General features: G+C 34.0%; 1 protein-coding gene across 1 annotated transcript in view; it reads left to right on the forward strand.

Moving 5' to 3' along the window:
* Nucleotides 1-17,406, forward strand: part of CSMD1 (CUB and Sushi multiple domains 1) — a 1,082,532-nt gene that overhangs the window by 562,581 nt on the left and 502,545 nt on the right. The window lies entirely within an intron of this gene.

Here is a 17,406-nt window from a genome sequence, read left to right on the forward strand (position 1 = left end):
GATCTTTTGAAAATCTATCAATAAAAATATGTGGTAACTATATTTGGCAACTATGTAAAACTTTTGGTGTAAAGACACATGTAGATCTCTGTCATTGATGCCAAGATGATTTTTTGCCTTTTCTTTTACATACTTTTCATTTAGCTTTTATGTATCCTCAGTATTCTTAGCATGCATACTTGTAATTCCTTAAGTCTGATAATTTATCCTAGTCCTAGTTTTCTGTTAGGCCAGGAGACCAAACATCCTAAAGGCCTTGTAGTAGGAGACTGGAAAGCCCTATGCTATCTTGGGAAACCAAGGTCCCCTCTAGAACATATCCTGTAAACTGGAGATTTGGCCCATGCAGGGGGAAATTCCATGGATGGGGGAATATCACGCCATTCATCCAGGCCTCCCATTGAGGCATTCTTGTTAGAAATGATAATTTGTAAGGTTTATAAAATTGTATATGTAATCTATCGTGTGTGTGCATTTTGGCACATTCCACCTTGGCAAAATGGTGCACCATAAGGATCCTTATTAAATACCAAGGTAAAAACCCTTTATCCCTTAACCATGTCTGGCTCTCAATTTTTTAAGATCAGGAAAAGACATCATCACGAGATTACTCTCTTAGATTTCCACATGAGCAAATTTGTTTAATGACAGTCAGTGAAGTTTGGTATCAAATTAAGTGCTCATGTGTGTCTGAAGTACAATCTGTAAGTACCCCCTTGCCTCTCACTCATGCACAGACATGCACAACAATCATCAGTGACAAAGTTTTCTTTTTAAGGCTTCTAAGGTTTAGAAGCTGAAATCTTGAAGGGGAAGAACTAATGCAATTTTGCTACAGATAATAAAAGTACATCCATTTGATTTTGTGTAAGGGACTCTACAAGACACTTTGCAACAAATTTGTGCTTTTGATTTCTGGTAATAGATGAAGGAGAATATGAGCAGAAGGCATTGGATACATTCTGCATTGATCTCATATGATACTGATCAGCTATACATTGGAACAGAGATAAAATAAGAATTTTGTTTCTCCTAGAATTCAATCTCAACATTCTTCTTGTTTTCTGTGTGTTGGAGATCATTATTTATCACTGATCACCAAAACCTGGATTTATTGTGTGTTCCTAAGATCATAGAATCATAATATAATCTGGGTTGGAAGGAACCTTAAAAGATCATCTAGTAATACCTCTTTACTGTAAGTAAGGATGTCTTTAACTGGATCAGGTTCCTCAGTCCTGACCTTGAATATTTCTGGGGATGGACATCCACATCAGGGGAACCTTTTCTGGTGTTTCTCCACCCTCCCTGTCAAAAAAATGTCTTCTTTATATGTAGTCTAAATCTACCCTCTAAAATCATTACTCTTTGTCCTATCAAGGTTCTGCTAAAAAAAAAAAAAAAAAAAAAAAAATCTGTTCCTCTCTTATAAAGTACTCTTTTAAGTGCTGAAAAACTTAAATGAGATTTCCACAGAGCCCACGCTTTCCAGGCTGAAACCGCCACAATTCTCTCAGCCTTTCCTCATTTGAGAAGTGTTCAAGCATAATCACTTTTGTGGCTCTTGTCTGTACTTGGTTGAGCAGCTCCATGTCATTCCTATGCTGAGACACAGCTGAATGTTGCACTCCAGGTGGGGACTTACCAGAGCAGAGCAGAGGGGCAGAATCCCCTCCTTTTCCCTGCTGGCTATGGTGCTTTTGATGCAGCCCAGGACCCATTTGGCTTTCGGGGCCCCACAATGTCAGTTCATGTCCAGCCTCTCATCCACCATCACCCCCAAGCCCTTCTTAGCAGGGCTGATCTCAATCTGTTCATCCCCCAGCATGGATTGACACAAGGAGTTGTCCTGACCCAGGTGCAACACCTCATACTTGGCATTTCCCACCCTCATGAATTTTCCATGGGCCCACTTTTCAAGCTTGTCCTGGTACCTCTGGATGGCATCTTATTCCTCAGGTGCGTCAATGTCACCACACATTTTGGTGTCATCAGCAAACTTGCTGAGGGTGCCCTTTATCCCACTCTCCATGTCATGGGTGAAGATAATATGAACAATACTGGCAGCAGTGATACCACTGCAGGATTAGTACAGGATAACTGATGAAATTCTGGAGAAGCTATGGGGAGTTTTGTAAGAAATATTTAAAGGATTTTTGGAAAATTTGGAATGAAGCTACACATTCAGCTATATTTAAACCAGAACAGTTACCATAGCGACATTAGAGCCATGCTAAATGTAGTGCATTCTGTAATATGCTAAAATCAGCTGTGTGTTTAAATGGGAAGTTGTTCCATACTTAAAACTAATGGTCTAGGGGTGTTATCATCTAAAAATGTGACTTTTTTTTTTGTAATTGCTCCCTTTTATTGTATCTGGCATCATGTCAACAGCTTTAGACATTAATTCTGTATTAGGAGTCACATATTCCATTAGCACGGTCTGGTAATTAGGATTGTTTTTTTCCTTTAAAGGAATACTTGCTGTGGAATAAGTGAAAAAAGACACATCTATGAGCACTGTAAAAGCTAGAAAGAGAGCAAGAATTAAGAAAGCAATTTCAGGCTGATTATTCTTTGGTTTTTTAGTGTATGATGCAATATCATATACTAATCTGGATTACCCTCTCAAAACATATCAGTAAGGTTAGAAGGAGTTTCAGTATTCTAGCAATTCCAATACTTTGATAAGGAAGAAGTGATTTGTTTACCCTTTTATATTTCTAAAATCACTCATATGGTCCATCCTAATGGAATTAGTTTATGAAAAAGTTAAGAGATATTATTTACATGATATGGTTAGAAGGTCTAAAGCTATTCAAGGTTCATTTGTTTGGGGATTTTTTGTTTGTTTGTTTTGGGCAGGTTTTTTTTTTTTTCTGTTTTTTGTTGGGTTTTTTTTTGTTTTGTTTTAAAGAAGAGAGTAGTTATATAGCTGTGGATCTTGAATAAATATAGGTGATCACATTTTTAAATCTGCTTTCAATCAAAAGAAGGGTCAACAGGCTTAAAAAGAAGAACATCAGTGCAAATTTAATGTTAAAGACATAGAAAAAGCTTTTTAATCTGTAAAACAAGTAGAAATATCAGTTAGATTGTAGGTGAAAGAAATCTTTTTGAATTTGAATAATTTTCTTAGTTTGCTAATACATAAGGACTTGTAGGTGCAAAACAAGTTTGAGTTGGTAAGCTATTGCTTGCAATGCCACAAAGAGTACCTGTAGGAGCACAACAGAAGGACTGCCTCTGCTATGTCTGGAGCCCATCTCTAAGTTCACCAAATGGTTGATCTTTTGGGTCTGAAAGACTCCTTTGTTGTTAATTATTAGAACATTAAAAAAAAAATCTTAACATTGAGTATAACTTCTAAAACACTTCCAAACATGCCCCTTTACACCTCTGCATAAGTTATATGGTACTTAAAATTAAATCAATGTTGGATCTAATTACAGTGTTAAGAAGTATCTTAAGTATCTTAGAAATCCAGACTTTAGCTGAGCACAGTTTTGAAATAGAAATCTATTACTTAGGAAAAGCATTCTATTGAAAATCTCTTAGTCTTTCCTAAGACACCTCCTTGAGATGGAAGTTTGGGGGTTTTTATTATTATTTGTAGGTTAGGCAACGCTGGAGCGTTCACATGGGCATAGATAGGTCCAACTCAGGCTTTTTTATGTAAGTGTGGGTTGGCCATAATTTTTACAAGATCATCAAAATATCTTAGACTGTTATACTGTGCATGAAAGATGATTATGATAGTAAGAATAATTCTGCAATTATGTTTTAATGTGGAATGCAAATTTTGAACAAATTTTGTTCAAAAGTTTTTTTCTTTGACCTTGTAATACTGATTTTATCTTAATGTGCTCTAATCTAAACCCAAAACTAATATCCTTCACATTTTTGTCAGTATTTACCAAAGCAGGAGAATGTACTACACTTCATACTTTTTAGTCTAAATTAATTTCCTAATACTATTTAAAATTACCTTAAGGTTATTCTGACTTTTTTATAAATCCCATCAATATCGTCATGAAAGGCTATAAAAATGTAGGTGGATGTGAGAATGATTTGGAAGCAGCACTAATGAATTGCTATAATCTTGGCATACAATTTGATATAAGTACCTAGAGTCATCTGAAACTCACTTCTTGTTTCTGTGTTAATGAGTAACTCCTATAACAGCTGGATACTATTTTGTGTTTCTTAGCTAAATACACCAGCCCAAACACATAGATATATTTCAAATAGTAGGATTTCAATTTGCATGCTTTCTGTCCTGTTTGTAGGTATGTTGTTATCTTAATTACCACCCTCTTTGTGAGAAGCCTATAGCAAAGTAATGCATGAGGTAATGGAGTTGTCTGGATCACCCTTTCGATAGACACGCATGGCAGCAGATCCAGACATCTGAGCTGGGTGTTTAGTTCAGAATTGCATAATTAGACAGCTAAAGAGCACCATCTATTGGTTTACTGTTAGAAGATGTATCACTTGTGGATCACCTTCAATAAAGTAGTTCCACACCAGAAAACGGCTTGGGACATACCTGTGCCAATAAGAGGCACTATTTTTTGTTTCCTTCTCCATCAGGTGAGAAAAGATATGCCAGGGCCATGCAACAAAGGGAAAGCAGTTAGAGTCCAGCTTTTTCATTTGAGGAAATGATTAAATTTTTATTAATTTATGTGTAATTGCTTACTTTTCTAGCCTCTTTAGAGACATCATGACCATCACTTCTTTTTTTGTGTCACCAGGGAAATTCTGCCAAGTCATATGCTTGTCTTGGAGTTAGTGGTAAAGGGTTCCCTTGCTGCCTACTAGTTTTTGGAAGCTGTTATCTTTCTCTAGCTTTTAACTGGATTTCCCCTATTAGCTGTTTTGGTTAGGAAACCAATAAGTGTAAGCTTCTCTACTGGATAACGTGTCCACCTGATCTGCAATGAACTGGGTTTTTTTAGTAAAACAAGTTGCATAGTTACCCTCAAATTATTTTCATTGACTTTCATGTTGCAAAGTTGTCAGTTACCATGTGAAAATTGCATAATTCATGGCATGTGAAAATCAGCAATAATGTTATCCAGCACTTGAACCCAACCTATTAAATATATATAGCAACACAAAAATGTTTAAAACTGATTTACCATAGAGCACTGTTCCATTCTAAACCCCCAAGATACATTGGAAGGACAAGAAAATTTCAAGGTGAGTGGCTAATGTAGATTGTGTGCCTGAGCTTTGTAATACTGGAAAATATGGTGATCCTGACAGAACATTGCCGACTTTTTAATTCGTATTATGTTTATTTATGTTATTAGAATGAAATCTCTGTTATTCAAATACGTTTTTACTAACAAATTTCTTCCATACATAATTCGTTCAAACTCTTGCTATAGCAGACATCATCAGAAGGGATTTACATATTGAAAACTGATTAAATGACAGAAAAATCCCCCAAATAGGTAATATGGCAAACACTATGTCCCTTTAAAAGGCTCAGTGGAATACATCTTTTCCCCATCTTCTGAGTCCTGTCAGTTTCTGCCTTTGGTACTGATGCTTGTCTCTCTGGGTTTCTCCTAGTTGTTTTTAGTTGGCAATACCTATGCTCCTGCTGCTCTCTTCACTCCCACAAATGTGTCTTATTTCTGCATCCTCCCTCAGCATTTCTGCTGTCTTAAATGGTTTAAGTTTATAATCTGCTAAAAGCTATCCCAAAAAAAGAAAGGAAAATTAATAGTTGATCCTAGTTTCAAAAGTATATAGTTTCAAGGTATATAAAGGGTTGAAAAACATATACCCCCAAGCAGTTTTTTTAAAAAGTCAACCGTGTGCTTTAGTCACAATCAAAATGGTGTATCAAAAGTTTGCAAACAAAGTGCTGAACTTGAGTTCCCGTGGAATTGTATGATATGGAGAGAACGTCTCACTGGTCTCAGAGCTGTTAAGCACAGTCTCAGAAAGGATTATCCCCACTCACGTATTAGGGAATTTATACAGAAAATTGGCAGAGTGTTTTGCATAGGACATCAGCTGTGTATACTAAACATGTCATACAGACAACTACTGTACTCTAGTTCTAAAAGTATTGCTCTCCAGAGTCTTTTAAAATTCCCTGAGTGGGAAATAGCAAGTTTTAATTCAGTGTCTACAGCCAATTCTTATTTTTTAAAAAGCAGTTGCTAAACCCAAATGTACACAGATAAACAGCTTCTTCACTCCTATTGTTTTTGATAATAAGGATTAATAAGCTGATATCATCGATGATATATCTTGTACTTGGCTTTATTTATCAAAATCATTATGTTCCAAAATGGATTTTCTTCAGGCATTCAAATGCCTACTTGAAAAAATGAATTATCCACAGTTGTTAAGTAAATTGCTAGCAGGCTTGGGGAAATACAATGAACACTGCTCAGTATCTTTAGAGTCTATGGAAATAAATAAATAAATAAATAAATAAATAAATAAATAAATAAATAAATTTGTATATATCTATATCTATATCTATATCTATATCTATATCTATATATATATTTACTGTGGATAAGACCTGTAGTGAACAGTTCACCCTCCCTGAAATTTATGTAGGAGAGAAGATGAAGCCTGACTATAGTTTAAAAAGCAAAGCTGCAAGGAAATTGGTATCTTAAGACAGGGTTACATTTATTTCCACCATCCTGGGCATTGTTCTCCTTTTGCTTTCAGAATCCTAGTGGCATAATTTTGATTGTTTGGATACAGAGGAGCATGTCTGGGTGTTGAGTTTATTATTTTTATTGTTGTTATTGTTATTATTATTATTATTATTGTTATTGTCTAGATTAATTAATGTAGTATATATTGTATAAGGAGATGACCTCTGCTATTTGCAGTGAAAAACCTCCAGATTCTAATTGCTGAAATGGCAGTGATGAAGAAAAGAAAAAAACGTGCAAGTAGTGGTTTCAAAAAAGTTTAAATCTTAGCATCAAAACTTGTATGTGATCTCTGAGTTGCTGGCATTGCAGTGGAAGAAAGGAAGTGTTGGAGGGAAAAAGGACCATGGTAGTCCTTCCTATTATATGTTGTGTGTATATATATATGTGTATATGTGTATATATATATGTATAAATATATATATAGTCTTGAGGTTATTCTGATTAAAAAAAAAAAAAGATTGTATAGTGTCCCACTGCAAAGACAAATCTCAATTAATATGTTTAGTTTATGATAATATCTCTCATAGAAATTTTGCAGAAGTTCTTAGGCTTGTGTTTGAAGAAAGCATATCTGAAATGCATCACTTTTCTCTTGTCATTTTTTCATTTTAAATAATATATATAAAATACATATTAGTATCTGTATGCATAAAAGTATGCTGAAGGCTTTGCAAGGATTTTGACCTTAAAATAGATAGGAGAGTAAATATACTTCATGCTAATAGTAGCGACTGAACTCATATAATCTCTTGCTTGTGTTAGCTGTAAGGACACAGAGGCCACTTAGCTGTTAACACCAGCATGTGAGTCGTGTATGAAGTGAGAAGTACAGAGACACTAAATTGACATTTAATTTACAGAACACTATTGCTTTCTTTGCACCTATTAATTTACAGCCTACTGTGCTGAAGAGGCATAAAGGCTTCATTCATAGCACATCACAAACTGACAGGAACATAAGAGTGAGAGAACTCACTTAAGGAAGCACTGTGACCCACAGTATAATTTTCTACTACATCTAAAAGAACGTAAAAAACCACTAGTTTTTTTAAATTAAGTATGTGAGCAAGGTTTAAATACATTAGAAGAGAGCTCAGATTGCTTAAAATACCACTACTTTAATATCTTTCTAAATAGATTTTATAGCCCTGGGGATTCAGTGTGCTCCTAAAATATCCTTTTCCTAGGTCTATTCCATTATTCTAGAATATCTATAACATTAGCTTAATTTATTCACAAAATTCTTGACACTGGATTCAGGAAAATATGTTTTAATGGTGAAACAGTTCATGCCAGTATAGTCAGATTAGAAACTTTTTTTAGAGATATTTATGAACTGTAAGATTTCTTGGTTTTACACAGAATCGGTCAACACAAGGCAGTCAACCTGAAGAGTAAAACAAAACATACAGATATTTAGACTTCTGGAATGTTACATTAAATTTTTTCCCTCCCTCCCCTTTTTCCATACAGCCCTGCCGGGGATTCTAGGTTTGCATACAACAGTCACAGTAGTTCTGAAAAAATCACACCCACTCACTGATTAAAAAAACAAAAAACAAAAAACAAAAAAACAAACCCAAAAACCTCAAAACAACAACAACAACAACAAAACCAAACCAAACAAAAAACCCCGACCAAAACCCACAAAAACAAACAAACAAACAAAACCACAAACCAAACTAACAGCCTCACCCCCCAAAAAAATACAACCCAACAAACCCACAAGCAAACAAAACCCCAAACCAACTAACTGGAGCTTTCCAATCTGTATTTCTTTTGATGTCTGTGTTACTACATGAGAAGGAAAAAGTTTAATGGAGAAAATCTTTCTGTTAATCTGCATATAAATATTCAGTCTCAACCTTGTAGAAGTAATACATTTCAGTTCATCTGGTCAAATCTCAATTAACAAAGATGAGTATTGGGACTACTAGATCAGTCTGAATAACAAAATAACAGTTATTCCCTGGATCTCAGACCAAATTCTAGTTTTGACACTGGAACCTAGTTTAGCAATAACATCAGAAAGGAAATCAATAATGGTGTAAATTTCCCATTAGGATCAATAAGGATGAAGGATGGTAATTTACCAAACTGCTCTTTTAAAGCACTGTAGTTTTCTACCTTATATTTCAAATAAGTTAGAATTTTAATATTAATTATTGCCATTTTCTAAAAGATTTAGGGGGTTTTAATACATCCTTTTTGACAAATACTTTCAAACACCCAAGTATATGAAAAATTGTTCAGTAGAAATTAGCACAGTTGAATGTGTTCTTACTTTCCAGCATATAAAATTATCTCATCAATTATTCATCATGTTTTAAGAGAAGAATAGAATTTTACAATGTAAAAATCAAGTATGAATATAGGTCTGTTTTATTTTTTTCCTGGATGTACTGAAAAGTGCTAAAATGTTACATGACAACTAAATCATTTGTTAGTAGTTTGGATTGTTATCTTTCCATCAATATATACCAAAGTAGACATACTCCTCCAGAAAACTCTTCCTGAATTTCCACTGCAAGTTTTTTAGGCAACAACCCATTAGTTTTTTGCATGTTTTCTGTGCTGAGACCAGTGCTGAGATCTACAGCAGCTCAGAGTAAACCTGCCAATGAACTTTTCTTACAGTTAATAAATACTGTGGCCCCTGGTACCTCTGTTTAGTTAGCGCACAGAATACATTGATTATTTATTTGACTCTAAAAGAATGTTAAATTGAATTTAAATAATGTGTTTATTGATGGCTACTCTTTTTAAAATGCCTGCACAGTAGGCTAGTGATTGGATTTAATGGGTTTTCTGCAGAAGTCTGCACTTAGAAAAGACTGTGCTGTTATGTATCTCTGATGTTTTAAAGCGGTAGTTACAGCACAGAGAGTTTAGATATGATGTGTAGTGGTGACTGAGATATTGTTTCTGTTTATCCAATCTCCCAGATGGGCAAGGGAGAAGGCAGTCAGTGGGGAAGGCAATTTTGATGTGAATAAAAAGAAAACACAAGGATTTTGCTAGTTTAGCCAATTTTGTGGCAGCACCACAATGAAGAGTGAAAATTTCAGATCTAAACCATCTAAACAAAAATGGAAGTACTAATGGCCCTTTTAAAACAGTGGATGCTGATGGGCATATTAACTGAAAAACTATTCCGTATCTGATAAGATTGGCAAATTATTCCATCCCACTTTTAATGAAGCAAGGAGAAGAGACAGAAAAAAAAAAATTGTAAGTTTTCCTAACCAGAACTCATATAAGAAAAAATTCCTTTTTTTTTTTTTTTTTTTGGAATGATGTGGCCTTAATACTAAAATATTTTGATTAGAAACAATATAGTAAAATATTGCATGAAGACTGAGTAATACAGTGGATTATTTAATTTTAAATTTATGGCAAGTCTCATGTAGAATTACGCAAGGAGGAGACTGATCATAGGGTTTTATTTTGTATTCAGAGCTTTAATAAATAAGATAATGAAAGAAAGGCTCTATTTCCGGTATTGGTCTATATCAAGAAAAAGACACATTTGCTTTAGAACATACTCATTTTAGCACCTTTGCCTTCAAATTAGGGACGGGATCAAATTCCCAGAAAAAGCATTAAGGAAGTAGCATGTAAATTAATTCAAATAACTTCAAGTAACTAAACTGCATATTAATTACATCACCACAATAATCAACAGTTGTCTTTTTTAGCTGACTGAAGTGAGAGTAGTGTAGTTTACAATGCATGCAAGAAGAAAAGTAGGATGTATTCTAGCAGAGCATATATGCAGATTTATTGGACTGTCATTTGTCATCTTTCTTTGTACATAAAAACATCATTAATACTACAAAGTTAAGCACTAAAGGCTTAAGAATGTAATTTTTAGTTCGAGCCATTTACACATAAAAGTTAACATAGCTCATTAATTATGCCATCAAATGCTCTTATTTATAACTGTGAGACTGAATTACTGTTGTGCATTTAAAGAAACTCAGGTCAGTAGAACTGCTGCTACATATGTTGAGGTGAATTGTGTGCATTATTTCAGATATTAAATAAAGGGATGTCTCATGATTAAAACAAATTGAGCTTCTCTTTAAAATCTGGGTCTTATGCGTGCCTTATTCGTAAAGCTGCTACGTCATGGTAGCTGTTATCTTTGGACAAAATTTGTGCAAGATTTTACCAATATTGTGGTCCTCATTTCTCATAAAATTGGGTTCAACTCTTTCAGCTCTTCTGCCAGCTGCAACTGCTTTGGTTGAGCCATTATGACTATTTAAAGAAGGTCTTATAAAATTAGACCAGAAACAAAATGGAAGGAAGAGTAAAGAACTTTATTTGTAGTTCATGTACAACCCATTTATGAAGTGAACAGACCGACTCCTAAATAAAGGCTTTATGGATTCTAATATTCATATGCAGGGAATTTATTTTCAAATCAATTATGTGTTTATATCATGATTTAGCTTAATGATAGACTTAAAAATTGAAAACTGATGCCAAGAATCAACTGATATAAGAAATGCTTGTCCTCACAACCTCAGCAGTGATAGCAGATGAAAAGGGTGCTCGAGCCCTTCATGTGAGCCCCTCTTACCTGATTCTCAGTACAGTATTGCAATGAACAGGCCTTTTTATAAGTGTGTTAAAGAGGTGTACATAAACTAATATTAGACCAAAATTGGAACACTGGAGACAGACTGTTCACATGTTTAAAAGAATGTTTGAAAAGGAGGCCTGTAATTAGAAAAGAATTTGAAAATGATTCAAAAGTGGATGCTTGTCTCATCTGAAAGCAGTTTCACAGGGAAGGTTTTATAGCATTTAAATGCACCCATGTAGAGAAAACACCCTATCATGCCTAGCTAAACAGACCAAGGAATCTAGGGCTAAAACAAAGAACCAGAATTTATTTCCACAATTGAAAGAAACAATGGCTTTGTTGATTTAGTATATTTCAAAATTGAATTTGAATTTTCCATCTCCTCATCTCTTAAATTGAGATAAGACAAACACAACTGATCAGTGTCTTAAATTAGTAGTGTAATGAGGTATAAATTATTATGTACAGCTCAGGGATAATGCAGGATTTCTAATTTTAATGTACAGAACCTAGATCTACAGAATGACTATACAAGAAGACATTCTAGTAGTTCTTCTATCTTCATTGGGATGAAAAAAAATCCTTTGAAGTACCAAATCTTACATTTAATATTGAAGGTGTGGGATTCCAGAATTTGGCACTATTTACAAGGAGAGTTTCTGAAGATGAGGGTTTTAACTCTGCCGCAGAGGACAACTATCAAGAGAGATCTTGGTTTCTTAGAAACTGATCTACAGGTTTTCATAATAAATATTTAGAATTAGAACACTGCCCCATGGGTAGAAATATGGTAATAAAAAACAAGGTAGTGTGTTCGCTTCAGCGGTTGTGTTTGAAATCAATCCACTGCAGTCCCACTGGGCTGGATAAAGCTCTTAAAAATGTTAATTTTTCTGTGTACAGTAAGTAGCATTAAAGCCCTGCAAATCTTCATAGACTTGAGAGCTGAATTAATGAGTTTTATTTATATTTGGGATTTATCCACATTTTAAATGGTTCCATACTGGGAGAATCTCAAGTCATTGTCAAATTTTAGACACTGATGATTGGTTTAAAACAAAAGAGAATCTATTCTTAAAAAAAAAAAATCTATTCCTTAAAAAAAATGCATCTCAGAAGACTGAAAAGAAAGATTACATGTTCAATATGAAAATATTAAAAAAGAATTTTCAAATCCTGTTTGCTCCAAACATGGATATTGTTTCAGAAACTTTTACTTCTCAGGAGTGAGAACAGTTTCCTGTGTGTTCAAACTATTTACAACCAGAGTATTTTTTCATTATCATAATCTGATAAATTCAGGCAACAGATATGAAATTCATATTTAGGAACAAGACATGCTCATTATACTTACCTGCATAAATGAAACCATGAAAGTTCTACACATGAACAGGAACTTTTTTTTTTTTTAAGAAAATTACTACATAACCCCTGATTTAGTGTTTCCCAGTCCTTCAGAGTGTTTTGTAATCTGTTAATTATCCTTATTGTTAAAAGAAAGCATCTTATTTCCAAGTTTCCACACATGGCTAGCCTCAGGTTCTAGTCAAAAAGTTCTGTCTTTGTCTACGTGACGGAAAAACTATTACCAGACTCTAGTTAGTTCCCAGGAAATCCTTGCGAACTATAATCTCACAACTTCCTCTGATAATATAAAGGAATCAATTTTTATTTAGTTTTTAGAGAATGGTATGTGATTTCTTAATTGTTCTTGATTTCTTTTCAAAACCTCTACAAGTATTCTTGGCTGCAAGTGACATTGTGAAATGAAAAAGAGCATTACAGAAGCAGATATTTGTTTGTTATTTCCCTGCCAGCTTCAGTGTTAAGCAGGTTATCTATTGGTCCCCAGGTTTGGTCTTATTTAGGTTTTTTGGGGTGTCTTGGGGGATGGCTCAAGAATATTTCTTGAATTGTGAAATTGAGCCAATTGATGTAAAATAGAAAAGAAGGATAGATATGATATGTGTTTGTGTTTTCTGTGAGTTTTATCAAGTTAAAACTGGCTAATCTTGCCTCTTGGCAACCCAGAGAACCATAACAATTCTTGTGATAAGACTTAGTCAGGAATTCTAGTAAAAACGGTAGAAGAGCTGTGCCCAGTCAATCATATGAGAACTTGTCCCCTTCAAGACATGTAGCAGATAGCTCCAGTAAAGTGAAGTGAAGGAACTCTCTTCCTGCCTTGGGATGAATTTTTTTAGACCACCCTTTTTGATAGGTTCCTTCATGAGAATCAAGAACAAATGTCTGTTTTTCTATTTCTGGGATGGATTTTTACATTATTGTTCTTGGACTCTCATTCTGTTCACTTTAGCATTTACCAGTATAAAGCAAATCCAGCTGCCCTTTAGGATTTTTAAAGGTAGGACAAAAAAATGAGGATAAATATATTGAGAGCAGATTCTTGCAGAATATGCTCAGAAAACCAAAGATCCTTTTTGAGTACATGAATTTGTATCAAATAGAGAGCTGGAATCATCCACAACAGCATGGAGTTGACTGCTCTCAGCGTTGAACAAAGGCAGTCAATCCTCAATGAGCTTTCCATGAGACACTAGAGATCTAGTGGGAATTTGTCTAATTTTGTGGCTGAGAGGCTGTCAGAGGGTTGGAGGGCAATTTTGAGGAATGCAGCTGGAGAACAGCACCATGCCACTCGCTGCATGAAGTCTCTAATTTGTTTACAGAGCAGACATATCAGGTTGAGTACATATTGGGAGGAGCTGTCAACTTCCTAAAGGGCAGAGAGGGCCAGCAGACCCTCTTGGGGTCTTGCAGACCTGGCTTGGATTCCCTCTGTTCCACCTCAAGCTTGGTTTTCTGTACCTTGTATTTAATGACTGTGTATATTCCCCCGAGTGTCTTTTGGTTTAACATTTTACAGTTTTCTGCATTAAATCACTGGCATGAGTTGCTCATGACTTCAGCCCCTGACCAATTTCTGAACAACCAAACCTAACTCACCTTCTAGATGTGGCTTGAATAGAGACAGCAACATTAACTTCTGTCACTCAGCTGTGGAAGTGCAGAATAACACAGTCATTCCTTGCTTATGACAAGTGCTTGACAGTCTTGTGTGTACCTGGGAGTTGTTTCCTCATTAAGAGCAGGTGCTCACAGAGATTATTCATGTTCAAAGCATTTCAGTTTCATGCTGACATTCACATCAATACAGATGGGTGTGGCTCTTCTGCAAAGGGCACCTGTCCTTTGCACCAAACTCAGCAAGGTGTCAGGAACTGCACTTGTGTTCTTATGTGATTCAGTTTAAGAATGCTTAATCTGACAAAAAAAAAAAAAAAGTCATGTAAAATATACAATACTGCATTTTATATCCACAGCTGGAAAATTAGTTTAAAAATTTTGATCACTGATTTTGGTGCTTAATATGGTAAAAGCTAGGTTGGTTTGTATTTCATATATATGGACAATGTGGATTTACCTAACCTATATTGTAGAGAAGAATAAACTTTGAAAATATAGCATGACTATTATTCTTTTTTAGCAGTAACAATTTCTGGTTTTTTTTTTAATTTAAAAAAAAAATTGAAACTCCAGTTTGATATAGTTTCATGTAAAGAAGGAAGCTAATACCTTTACCAGTTGGAGGGCAATGCTTTTGTGAAGTTCGTGGGAGGTACTAAGCCGGATTTATTGGATGAGCCATACAAGATCCAAAACTTTCAAAAGGTGTGGAGAAAGTAAATCTTGAAAAATAGGGCACGAAACGTTAATGAACAAATGATCGTTTTTATTCTCAGCATGTTAGTAGAAATAGAGTACATGTGTCCCACCCAGCAGCTGCATCATTTTGAAGCTCTTGAGAGGGCTTGTGGAGGTGAGGAGAATATAAATCACAAATTGCACAGTAAAAAAAGTAGGCAAAGAAACAGAAATACAGTCAGTATCTTAAATACATCAGTAAGGAAGGAATATGGGAGATTTTAATTCCAATATTTAAGAAATTATAGAAATATCTGAAATATCTGAATATAGAATATCTGAACATTTTTAAAAATCACTTGTTTTAAATTTTAATGTAATGCTATGATAAAAGATTAATACAGAGATTTTATATTATTTTCAGAGTCAAAACAGAAATGCTAGTATTTTATGTTAGAGGTATTTCCAGTAAAACTAGGGAGAAATTAAACTTTTCTTTGCTCAAAGAAGTTGAAGATAATTTTTGTAAATCAAATGTCCCATCTGTATTTATTTAGTTTTAATACTCCTAGGTATTATTATCCTAATACTAGTTATCTTAATTAGTTACCATTAAAAGAATTGCCACCACGAAGCTATGATACTGGAAAACATCCCATTTCAACTGTAATTTACAATTACATGTTCTCATTCATTGATGCAAACTAGTATTTTTTTTCTTGAAAGTATTCCCTTAGCAGTACTCTTTCAAATTACTTTTTAAAAACAACAGAGATCCCCATTCAGTTTCTAATCATTGTATCTAATAATTAGCCTTAGCTCCACTACTACAAAATGGTGCTTGCTGTGCTTGTTTTAATTTAACAGTTGACAGCTTTGGAGATCTCACCAACTCACTTGTTTGATTTGGTTTCTTATATTACATTTAGTTAGGACATGCTTCTGTGAGTACTTTTTTTTATCAGCTAAAATATGGAACTTCAGAAATTTTATATTCAAATCATACATGTTTTATAAGATAATTATAAAAATGTATTATATTATTTATAAAACTTCTATTGCAGCCATTTAATTTCAATTGTTTTTATAAAGCTGATTTTTTATTTACTTTATAACTTGAAACAAGTAAAAACGAACCCTGTTTTCTGACTAGTAAGCTTCAACGGTGACTCAAAGGACTTAAATATGAAAGCATTATATAGAGTTCAGTTCTTATAAATCTCAAAAAGATCAGCATTCTTTTATTGTCACTGTTTTCAGTTTTTGCAGGTTAATACAAATTACTGGAGAGATATCCAACTGGCACTATCATACCTTATTTTTCCTCTCTGTAACATCTTTGTGGGTAGTAGTTCACATTATGAAAGTAGCATACCTCAGTTGAGTGCTGACCTCCACAGCTCTCTGCCTTTTTAATTTTAAGCAGACAAATCTATAGCATTTAGTGGATTTGCCTTTTTAGGTTCCTAGAGTGAGTATAATAAAAATGAATCAATCACTGAAACATGAATCTAATAACAGAACTTTATGTCTTCAGTGATTCTGATTTTTTTAATGACTTTGCTTTTCTGTTAATGATGCAGAATAAATGTGAATTCAGATCATGGTATTACAACACTAACATTGCTAATTCCAAATTTTATTGTTCTTTAACTCTGAATCAGTCATTTTAACCTCAGCTTAAGCAAGTCGAAGAGGAAGTTAGCAGCAGTAGTTAGTGCAGTTCATGTTGACAAGGTGAAGTTCACTGCAAATCGTAGTCTGTGTGCTTTCCACTATCTAGAATTCAGAGAAAAAAAATCCTCTGACATTTAGATTTTAAATGCAGGTATGCCTTGATTGCATATCTTCCTAATGATATTTTATATTTATGTAAAAAATGCAAAGCTTTCCACTGCCTCATAGAGAAAAATGTAGAGACAGTAAAGATGCTTATGCGATTATTAGTAACTTTGTATGTTTCTAAATTCTTGGAATCACTGGCAGTTTTTGATGATAAAATTTAATTTATAAGAAAGCAGTAGCATTAAACATTTACCACATTTAAGTAATCTTTCATTAAGAGAAAAAATACTATAAATATTACACTGGGTTAGGTTATCAATGAAGTACATAGTCCCTTAGTTTGAAATACAAGATACATTTAACATAGAAAACATAGAACCATTTCTAGAAGAAATTTTAAGCTACTTGTATCTTCTTGTCTCTAAATTCTTTAAATGAAATGATATGGAAGCAGCTTGATATGGAATATTTTAAAGTAAATACTAGTATGAGGAGATAGCATAAAATTTCTCATGTATTATATATTAGAAAAAAACCCCTAATATCTAGTCCTACTTTTTTTTTCCTAAATTATAGTCTTTTTTATTATTATTTGAATCTACAGAGTTTTCAGCAGAACATATCTTTATGCCTTTAAAAATGTCAGAAAATGTCATAGAT

Source organism: Chamaea fasciata, unplaced genomic scaffold (assembly GCF_029207755.1).
Source record: "Chamaea fasciata isolate MVZ Bird 193981 ecotype frontalis unplaced genomic scaffold, bChaFas1.0.hap1 SCAF_3, whole genome shotgun sequence".
Taxonomy (NCBI): Eukaryota; Metazoa; Chordata; class Aves; order Passeriformes; family Sylviidae; genus Chamaea; species Chamaea fasciata.